Source organism: Numida meleagris, chromosome 5 (assembly GCF_002078875.1).
Source record: "Numida meleagris isolate 19003 breed g44 Domestic line chromosome 5, NumMel1.0, whole genome shotgun sequence".
NCBI classification, from domain to species: Eukaryota; Metazoa; Chordata; class Aves; order Galliformes; family Numididae; genus Numida; species Numida meleagris.
In genome coordinates, this window is record NC_034413.1 from 3,786,459 (window position 1) to 3,796,154 (window position 9,696).

The window sequence follows — 9,696 nt, forward strand, 5'->3', positions numbered from 1 at the left end:
GTTCCTTTGGGCAAACACGTGCTACAACGTACACATGACTGAGATGCGTGGATCACAAAGCTACAGAGCAAGCACTAATTTATCTTGTTGGGAGATTAGTGTCTACTAAGAAATAGGGTAACTGTATCAGGCTAATTTCTTTAATTTCATCTTTTTTTAACTTCATTCAGCTTACATCATTTATGTGCATAGCGAATAAAAGATACTGCTGTTGACTGATAATATCTTAGACTGCTTAAAAGACCTCTTCAAAATTGCAGAATGATGAAAGAAGCTTTTAATGTATTAGTGTTTTTTGAAAGGTGTAGCGGAAATGCTAAGTCACAGCCTGAACCAGTGATTGAGCACCTGGTAGGAAGGCAGGGCCAACCCAGGGGAGCTCAGGTGCATGCAATGCAGCTGAGTGACCGGAAGGGCTGGAGCCAGGATCCACCCCTTCCCAGACCTCATTTAAGGGTTGGCAGTGGAGGCAAGAGTACTGTGCTGGGGATTCCTGCCTACCTGAGGCCTTCTGAAGGTAAGTGGATTCTTTCCTTTATGTCTGTGGCTGTTGCATTTTGAGCAAATCCATGCTTGCTGCAGCCTAGCACCTTGCTGTTCTGCTGTCATTGCTGCACTTTCCATCATGTTATGCTTGATGAGCCAGGTGGGTGTGACAGCAGTGTACTTATTTAGGATGGGTTATCTTTAAAAAATAATGCATTCCTGGGTTCCCTGCAGCTGGGCGCTGCACAGATTATTGATGAATGGGGACCTATAAGGGACAATGGTTATTAAATTGCCTTCCAAGATGGTAGAATTTCTGAATAACCTAGAACGAACTTTCCTCACAACTGAGGAAAGAGTAGTAGCAGTATCTGCTGTAGCATGGCTGCTGCTACTATTAACGTGTGCCATTCCTCTGAGGAAGGATTGAAAGATGAAAACAAGATTTTTTAAAAGCCCATATCAGACAATTGGAAAACAAAATTACACTTCTGATGGAGCAAAATGCCTCATCTTCAAATGGCATTTCCCCTCTAAAATTAAGGACTATATTATTAGAAAGGGAAGAAGACTTATATCAACTGGATCCTTGGATCCCAGTTGAATCTAAACAAGGAAAATTGAGTGGACTAAAATCCAACTAGAGGATCTGGGAACCTCAGATCCTCTAGGAATAAGACCAGTAACTACTCAAAAAACTAAGTAAGTCCAAGACAGACCAGTGGGGTTGTCACCCGAGGAGTGGCCCCCTGCCCCATTACATGTGATGGTGTGCCCATACATGGCCACTGAACTCATGGATTTCTTACGACAACTTAAACAGAAACCACAAAAAGACTATTCTGTTCCTCAGGAAATCGTGAATCACACAATGAAGAGCTTCAAATTTGTTTTTTCTTTTTCTCCTCATGACCTGAAGACCAGAGGATGACCGGTCTATCACCTTGTCTTTGGAGGCAAGGTCTCAGCCACAAAAACAAATGATGGTCTGAATCCTCTCCCAGTAACCTCAGTGGCAAACTATCCATATATTTAATAAGTTTTCCTGCTAGCCTTGGAGTGAACAAAGGGCATCATAGCCCTCTCCCTGGCCACTTATGTGTTCCACATGGAAAAAAGTGTCAGTTTAGTAGCAGAGAATATGCCCAGCCAGAATATGGTAGTACCACTCTTTTATCAGCTTGGTGATAAATCCCTCATGATTAGTTTTCTTCTCATTATTAGAATACTGAGGTCTGTCTGTGTTGCCAAACCTCCTATTTCTTCAAGACAATTAGGGGCCACTGCAGCCTGTATTCAGTCAGGAAGTTTACAGTGTCCCCCATTTTGCAACTAGCATAAAACATGTGGCTAACACTACTCTAAAAAGCCATAATGCTTCAGCAACTATAACTCTGCCTTGTCATCTCCTTTATTCTTTTTTTTTCAATGCAATAAATATTTTAAGTTAAAGAATAAGTAACACGTGTTACAACAATACTTCCTTCTGTGTTCATGTCTGCCAGCATGCTCCATCTGGGTTACTGACAGTGAAAGAAAAGTTAATTAAAACTAGTGCAGAGAGAGACTGAGCAAAGCAGGAGTCCAAGATCAGCAAGACATGGATGGACCAATCTGGAAAGTACCCAGTTCATAGTAGTACTGGGCAGCGATAAGCTGTAGCAAAGAGAGACTACTTCTGTTAGTTCTTACTGGAGGCTTATCTTGACTAGTCTCAAGGGAGTTCTGTCTCACAACAGCAAAATTGAATTTAATCCATGTTCCTACAGATTATTTCTATGTCTGCTAAATAATATGTTTGCCCCTTTAATGTAATCCTCTGACAGAGGTTCAGAGGAGCCACGGGAAAAGAAACAAACCAGCTCCTCAAGAAGATTTAAGGTTTGTGGAAGAAGCAAGTGACGAAAGAGTCCATGAAGTGATTGGTTGCATCTTTTATATCATAATATTCTAGAACAACTTTGACTTTTCTTATATTAAATTTCACCTGGTAGTTGAGAGTCCAGCTACAAAATCTAATTATATGGCAGAAAAGAAGGAAGTGATGAAGTTTCGTCTATGTCCTTAATCACTATTTGATTTTTATCAACTCCAGGCATAATAAACATTGCCTGCAATTATCTCCCACGCAGAAAGATTATTTCCTTTTGTCATGAATACCTGTCATCCGGACCCAGGAGCCCTGTGCTGTTATTACTTGAGGCTTGAGGAGCACCTGTGCTTTCTTGGCAAGCTCTGGGAAGGATAACGCTTTAGCAGTATTCATGTAAGAATTTCCTCTGCATTCATGAGTATCTCATTGATCTGATAACTGTAAAGAAAGAAGAATTAAAGGAGCTGATGATTTTTTTTTTTTACACTGTTGAGGATCTTCCACTCTTGAACACAACTCCTAGGTGACGTTTTAACAGAAAACTCTGGAGAGCTGAAACCCCCAAGGATTTGGACAGAAAGCTCCAAAAAGGGAGGAAAAAAAAAAACCAAACAACAACCCTAATTATTGTCATTGCTCTTTTCATTTTGAATCAGTAAAACTCAGTTCAAGGAGTTCTTTTTTTGTCCTCTGCTTTTGGGCATGAGAGGTGAGGGGATGCAGCCAGGAGAAGCCCTCCATGCCTGGAGACACAAGCAGTGTCCTGCAGCTGGAGGATGCTGAAGTGACCTTTTCTCTCTTCTACATGGAAAAACAGCACCCATAAAAACAGCCTAAATGCAGAGTAATTAAGGTTGTCTTAAACCATATCCCCTGCAGTATTACAAGCACTGTTGCTATTTTGGTTTTCCAGCTATTACAAATTCTCTCTGTATGTAATCCTCTCCCTTTTCTTGATACCAGCTCTGTAAGGTCACAGTGGGTTTTGAATTTGTTTATTCTAACCTTTCTTGCAAATTAGTGGAGAGAAATCAAACAGAACTAAGAACTCTGATACTTTCCTTGTTTTGTTTCCTCAGTAGACCTTTTTAGCATCTGACAATCTGTCTCTTCTTCGGTGTTATCTCAGGGGAAGGAAAAAGCATTACAATGATCTATATTGGAGAGCACACCGAGAATAAGAAATTCAATCCAATTAGTATAAACTGTGTTTTTTCCTCAGGAAAGCTTCTAACATACATTGGCAGGGCAGAGATTCAAGTGTCAGTGACTCCTCTCGGATAAATGACCCTTCAAAATGGCATTTCAGAGCTATCAGCTGAGCTGTGTGCGTGCCCCTCAGACCAGAGGATGCCTGCACCATCCCAGCAAGGCATTTTGCCTGCAGGGCTGCTGTGACAGCTACCCTGTGCTTTGGAGGGATATGGCAGAGGTGGCCAATGCTTACCAATGTTTGGAAGCACCTCTGATGGAGTCAGCCAGGAGAGCTCAAGTGCTCCATAAGAGTGACACATGTAGACACATGTTGTCTGGATTTCAAAGTAGCTCTGGCCAGAAGTGATGTGAAGGGGAAAGCTGGTGGTGTAAGAGGAATGTGTGCTTTATGATGCAGGTGTAATTCTGGCTTCTGACACTGGAGGACCTACTGCAAGACTAACTAAAGGCCTCATTTATGGTTTCAAGGAGACCATTATAACACTCAAAACACCCTGAAATATTAGTCTTGTAGCCATGCCCTGCTCTTCTGGTTGTAGAACCATAGAATGGTTTGGGTTGGAAGCGACCTTTAAGATCATGTAGTTCCAACCCCCTGCTATAGGCAGGAACACCTCCCTCTAGACCAGGTTGCTCACAGCCCCATCCAGCTGCTCATGGCCTAGCTAGTCCTCCAGGCTAAGCAGAGGCCAACAGCTCCTGCCAAAAGGGGCAAAGAACCTCTCCTGGCAGGAGGAAATGGCACGTGCTTTGGGAAGGCCTGTTAGATATGTACAACATGCGTTTTAGTACTTCTAACCCACACATCAGGCTAGAAGATAATGTTTGGTTATAGCTGTCTGCTTAGCAGAGAAAGAAGTAAAGTACTGCTTTAAATTCTGTTCAGTAATTCAAGAACTGTGCCTGTGTGACATGTATGCAAGCTGCTATATTGGCATTTACACTGTGAATGACATGATGTTCCTCTTCGCCTACATATGCTTATAGATAAAGCTGCAAGTTACTCTTCAAATGCTTACTTGTATGTCTGTTTGTATGTGAACTTGTAAGAATCTGCCTATCTTAGGAGTGAGGAAATGCTGCTGTGGCAAGTGAAGGCGATGGCAAAGCAATGTTAAAGCAAACTCGTGCTCGTTATCAACAAATGGTTTGCTTGGTGTAATAAACTGGCAGCGTAATTCCAGAGCAGCCCCCTCCCTCAGCAGCAGGGACACCCAAACCACGTGTTCCGAGGGTTCCCAACGCAGGATGAAAGCTCAGATTTATCCACTGAGTCATGTATCAGCGAAAATCAATATTTTTAGTTTAAAGCATTGTTTGGGGTTGTCTCTTTATCTGCCTCACAGGCAGAGGGCTCCGCTTTAAAATAACTTTTTCTGACATGACATGCATCGCTGAAAATATGGGTTTGTAATGAAAGTGATGGCACAACGCTGTAGCACTGCAAACACAAACCTGCAGTGACAGTACCTCAGAGTTCTGCTCTGACTTTTACATGTTCCTTCTTCACCAGTGATCTTGCCTCAGTGAGATCCCATGAGGGCTTAACCCACACCAGATCTGAGCAATGATTCACCGTGTCTTCAGGATGTTAAATAAAATGGTCTCATTTGTGGCAGCAAAGGGGATGTAGCAGTGAGTAAATCACCCCCTGAAAAGATGCTCTGGTATGGATGGTGTCCCTGGTTATAGCAGCAAACTTTTAAAAGTGAAGTCTTCATCTGTCACAGCTCGGAAGCGTAGAGGCACTGTCTCCCAGCTATCCATGGAGATCCTGCAATGGGAAATGCAGAACAATAGCCTGTCCCCTCGGTTGCTGATCTGAAGACAGGCAAACTGTATTTGCAGCTCTTAATATTTGTGTTCTTCTGCATCCTTCTTAGACTCCTTTATTTCCTAATGGAAATAAAGCTGTTTCTTTCCTAAGCACAGTGATAACCCTCACTTCTCAGATCTCTCTTAGTTGAGTACACTAGATAGACAGACAGATATAATATCCAGCAACATTCCAGGATACTACCTTCATCCATTAAAGGATAGGATTGCTTGCTGTGAGACTTTATTAAGCGCTTTCACCATGGGAAGCTGTATCACATAGCGGATGAAACAAAGCGCAGAGCCTTCAATAACTATTCCAAGAGGCAATACATTATCCAAACTGAACTTAAAATCCTCTGAGAGATTCGGAGAACGCAGAGCTGTGTCTCGTGTTATCAATTCCTTTGATTGCCCCATTGCAAGGTGCTACATTTTGCATGTAGAAAGCCAAGGTTGCATTATCTGATAATGGGATTTTTCAGAATAGCAGAGAATGTATCTTTTCAAAACCTCCTGAATTAGATGTATTGCATTAACAGCAAGACAAACGAAGCATGGCATTTTGCTTGTCTGTGTGCTGAAGGAGCATGAATTCTTAGAAAGGCTGGTTATGTGAGCACCCAAGGATATAGGATGCGGGCTTTGAGAAAGCATAGAAGCCACATCTTACAGAAAGAACAGCCTGCTCAGACTTCCAGCCCCGCTAAGAAAATGTGTTCTAGCATCACTTTGAGTCACTTAGGATCTACCCTGACTGCAGCCAGGCCCTGCAGCTTTAGAAATCACCCCGCTTATCTGCTGCTGGCTCTGCTGGAGGACGATGCTTTAAAATACAGCTGTCATTCAAGTTCTCCTTCCCTGATTTACTCAGGTTCAAGTGTTTGGGCAGATTTTTTTTTTTATTAAACAGGAACAGTATCCTTATTTCATCTCCTGCAAAACTATTCCCTTCTACTTCGCTGCATCTCCCTTCTATTTTGCTGCACCTGTTAGACCAGTGCATTTCATTTCCAGCATTATTTGCGTCTTTGATATAACAAGATAAAAGGGACAAATGGAGTATGTTGTTTTCAAAAAGGATCTGAAAAACTGTGGCTTCTGTGCTAGGTTTGGTTTTATTTTATTTTTTTTTTCCCCAAGGAAAAATCTCAGAGGTGAGAGAGACACGACAAGAAAAATGGCTTTCCTGACCAATACACTAAAGGAAGTGTTCAGGAACAGTTAATCCTCAAAAATATTTCTTGAGCAATTCTGGCAAGATTAGGGAGGAAAGACTATTACTTGTGTGTCTTGCTGTTCTTGCAGCATGGGCCGGAGGTGTCAAGACACAATTTTACCAGGGTTTTGGTGTTTTAGGTAAGTCTGTCTTCAGCAATTAGTGTTGTTCCTTATTCACGTCACTTCTATCCTCTGTCCATTATTCATTTTAGACTTCCATCCCAATGACAGATGGTATTTAAGGCTCGATCCTAATGCTGGTGAAGTTAGTAGAAGATTTATTGAAAGACTAGTGGAAAGAATTTGAGGGGTTTTAATGAATTCTTGTTAAGTGTTTCACCGAAGAGGAAAATATTCCCAAGAGGGGAAAAATAAATGGGTTCCGCTGCCTTCCTTTATTAATTGGGAAAGGCTGCTCCTGAGTACTTCTAGAACTGGGAGAGCATGGATCGAGTTATGAAATATATACACGCGGCCATTCTGTATATTTATACCAAAAATGTGAAATAATAACCCCAAACCAGTAAAACCATTCATGAAAAAAAGCCTGGAAAGCCATGACTGATGCTGACAATAAGAGAGATGTTAACATTTAGGATCTATTTCACTGTGTGGTGTTCTCTTCTATGTGCTGATAGTTTATGGCATATGATCTGTGTGATTATCAAGGTTTCTTGCACGAACAGGTCTAGTTAGAGATAGGAGCCCAAAAGAGCACCAATGGATCGAAGGATGAGCATCTTGTGGCCCTTCATAGTAGCAGCAAGAAATACATGATCCTGGTCATCTAAAAGCAGATAAACCAGCGCATGGACTACTCAGTTCTGCACAGAAACCCACAAGTGGTTTGTCACGGTGATGTGACTGACTGGGAACAAACTAACTATAGGGAAAGGAGTTTGGAAGCCATACGAGAGATCTGCTTACAGGTGATGGGGAGGGTCTCCACTGAGCTGTAAAAGCCTGAAATGTGAAGAGGATCTCACACTTTCTGGAGCTGTGGAGACATTTCTCTGCACTGGACACCGGCACCACAATTGTGTCTGCATCTGTTCCTGACAGATTTGAGAGGAAATACAAGAGACAACCAATCCAAAGTGCCAGACTGAAAGCCTTCTCCAGCTTCCAACACATCTTTCCCAGTGTCCGAGAGCCTGAAGGGTTTTTTCAATCAATTTTTTTCTTTATGTGCTCAAAATTGAAAACCCTCAACAAGTGTCTGTGAAGACTCCCCCCCAATCTTTTCCTTTTCCGGGGAAAATTACGAGCATGTGTCTCAGCTCACATCTCTTGGCTCCTTGCAATCAGCAGCTGGGGGTCAGCTTTGATATTTGCTCATTTTGAGGGACATGGTTGCTGGCTGCTTGTTGTCCCCACAGTGCACGCATGAGTTTCTCCCACACTTCTGTCTCCAAACAAACTGGACAAGATGCTCTGCATCTTAAGTGTGTGCATTCAGGGATATGAAAGAAAGACCAATCTGAATCTGAAGGTTAGGATGAGACTCCTTTTAAACTTTGACTGCTTACTGCCAAAAGAAAAGCTCATTATTTCTATCTTCTGCTAAATATGGGTTCACAGATTCGAGAAAGGAAGTGGTTGTGTTCTCATGCATCTGGTTCACCTATTGCTTCAACAGCCAGAATTATAGAGCCATGTACTTCTGCAGTGCTCTGATTATGGACAGAAACCAAGTTTGTAACAAACATGAACAATCTGCAGTTCTCTCTTAAACAGAAGGAGCTGTGTATTTGTGCGGCCCTTTCTGTTCTAGTCATGGATTTAAGTGCAGTACGAAGATGGTTCTAGCTAAATATGTTCCAAGCTCTAGAGCTTTTAAGTTAGTTTAATTACAAATATGTATTTTTTTCAGCTACTTATCTGAAATTTGTCAGCCTCAAGATGCTCTGTAGTTGAGGTAATCATGCAATATTTAAACTGTGTAGGCATAGACTGTCATTAGAATTTAATACAAGTGGTATTTCAAAGAGAATTTGGATAAGGGCTGATACACACCAATGAGGTTTGTGCAGTATAGGCATGCAAGGAAAGTTTCCCAGTTCTGCAGAATAAAACAGGCTCAGAAAAGTGTGGTAAAGGGTTCAGAATGGGTCAGAAGCCCTTACTATTAACTCCAGTGTAATAAGGGCACAGCGGACAGACTGGTGTAAAATCTGGTAGTTCTCTTAACCACAGGGCAGAGCAATCTCCTTCTCATGAGTGCACCCCTTCCTTGTGGCAACCACAAGGAAGTGCGAGTAGATGCAAGTGAACATTGCTCTGTGTTTTAAATACAATTTATTTCCTGGACCTGGAAAGCACAGTGAAATCAGCTTGGTGTCTGTGAACCATAACAAGCCCAGGGAAATAGCACTCAAGACACATGAACTTGGGCATGCCCAAACCTTTTGCTTCTCTGTAAAAAGTCAAAGACTAATGCTTTGCCATATCCACGCTCTTTTAAACTTTCCATTCTGCGAATCACTCAGCTCGCTGACTTTCAGCTCAGCTCAGTAAGGAAAACATCATGCTTTTCCACGGGATGGAAAAAGAGCTGGGAAAAAATGCTTATGCTAAACCTAATTGGCAGTGGGGAACAATATCAGATTTCTGAAAAAAAAAAAAAAAAAAAGTTTATGCATGGCAACCCTTGCTGCTGTGTTGACAGGAAAGTTTAAAAAAATAAAATGCTGCTGGATTACTCATGTCCCAAACTCCTGGCCTTCCTGATGGCAGTGGCACAGATGCTGGGGCCTTGAGAAGGAGGTGGGATCCTTCTGCTATTTAAAGAGCATCCGAATCTACAGAAACTGATTTATCTATGAGCATTGGGCAGCTTCATTTTCCTACCTCTTTGGTTAATGACAACATTTCTAACGACAGCATCTCTGCGGTCCGTCAAACCTCACTGTGCTGCTATACCATACAGAAAAACACAAATGTACTGGAAGCAATTAAGTTGGCCTTTAGAATTACAGTAAGAAATCACTGACAATTAAAGCCTGGGGAATTTTTCACGTGGAAAAGAAGTGATGAGTTTTGTTTTTCTATAAACTCACTGAAATCTTGCTAGGACCTTAAATAGC

The 9,696-nt window shown here is 41.9% G+C and overlaps 1 long non-coding RNA gene across 2 annotated transcripts; it reads left to right on the top strand.

The window, feature by feature from the left end:
- LOC110400573 lies at nucleotides 484-8,836 on the top strand. 2 transcript variants are annotated; one of them, XR_002439943.1, is made up of 3 exons: nucleotides 485-517; nucleotides 6,698-6,748; nucleotides 7,297-8,836. It is a non-coding gene; the product is annotated as an uncharacterized LOC110400573 (long non-coding RNA). The 2 variants fall into 2 exon arrangements; XR_002439944.1 differs by lacking the exon at nucleotides 6,698-6,748 and having other exon boundaries at nucleotides 484-517.